We start from the raw sequence: 1510 nt of genomic DNA, 5'->3' as shown, positions 1-1510 counted from the left end.
TCCCTACAGTACACTGCTACTAGGAAGAGAGGGAGACAGAGGTCATTTCGGGGGGGATCGCGGGGGATTGCAGTTCCCCCGGGTGAGGTATGGGGGCGGGGCACATGACAAAGCCCCGCCCCCTACTTCCGGCCGCCCCGCTTCCGGCCCTCATTCAGCCAGGAGGAGGCAGGAGAAGAGGGAGGGTAAGTTGCTTCCTCCCTGCCTCTCCCCATCCCTGCCTGCCTGGGGCCAGGGAGGCCCTTCGCGGGGCTTCCTTGCACTCCCGCCGGCCTTGCAGGTCCACCGCCGGGCCCCTCATGGGGCTCGGCAATGGACCTGCAAAGCCGGCGGCGGCGGCCGGGACTTTTGGGGGTGATGTGTGTGGCCTTATGACACACATCTGGTGATGTCAGGGGGTGTGGCCTTATGACACACTTCCGGTGATGTCAGGGGGTGTGGCATATGCTAATGAGTTATGCTAATGAGTTCCCCTAGCTCTTTTTCTATGAAACGACCCCTGGAGGGAGAGAGGGAGGAAAGGAACTTGGTGGGCAAGTATTCCCTATTCTCTCATTCAAGTGAGTGAGAGTTTCTTATTGTCTGTTCATAAACCTCTGGCCACTGACTATTTTGGGCAGCTAATCAGAGCCACAAAGAATTAAGCCCAGATGGTGGCAATTTTTCACTGGAGAGGAAGATGTGTGGAAATGGAATACTTTCTTATTGCTTGCTTACTGATTTAGAAATTTTATATGACTCCTGTTTAGAGTCCTGCTAGAGGCAGCTTACAAGAAGTTTTAGGGAAGGGAAAGGGGGTTTAATGCTTCAATCTCCATTCTGTTTTGCCATTCAAAGCCCACACTCCTGCTCTATTAGTGTTTTGAAAGAGGAAAAAAAACCCTTGGTTTTAAAGGATATGTCTTTTCTGATTTCGAATGCTTATAGCAAAATGGCACAGGTGGTTTTGAATAGTGAGATCAAATACAAGCTGAACTTTTAAATTATTTCTGTCTTCATGGGAGCGGTGGCGCAGGGAGTAACAGCACCTGCAGTAACATCTATAGCGAACAGCCATAATGGCTGTTTGAATCCCCACCGCGGCCGGAGTGAGCTACCGGCCCCAGTCCCAGCTCCCGCCAACCCAGCGACTCGAAAGTAATTGCAAGTAGAGAAATGGGTACCTGCCTTAGAGGCGGGGGGCACCCTCCTCCTGGTTCCGTGCCAGGAGGGTTGATGGCGACGATGGCAGTAAGAGAAGCAGCGGCGGCGAGGAAGAACAATGGCGGCATCAGGCGGACCGTGGGAGCGACGACGACATCGGATTGAGGCGGAACCGGATGACGCAACTGCGGAGAGACGCGGTGCGGCTGGAACCCAAAGGGACGAGTAGCCGGGAACACCGCAGTCCAGGAGCAGTGCGCATCAACGGAGGGTCCATCTGCAGCCCGCTGATGGTCGCCGCTCGCCAGTATGCCAAGACTACGCCGGAGCCACCGAGTACGGAGAGAAGCCTGTCGTCCGGGTGCTG

The sequence above is a fragment of the Gekko japonicus genome, unplaced genomic scaffold (assembly GCF_001447785.1).
Source record: "Gekko japonicus isolate JY-2015 unplaced genomic scaffold, Gekko_japonicus_V1.1 scaffold868, whole genome shotgun sequence".
NCBI lineage: Eukaryota > Metazoa > Chordata > Lepidosauria > Squamata > Gekkonidae > Gekko > Gekko japonicus.
This window is presented reverse-complemented; position numbering follows the sequence as displayed.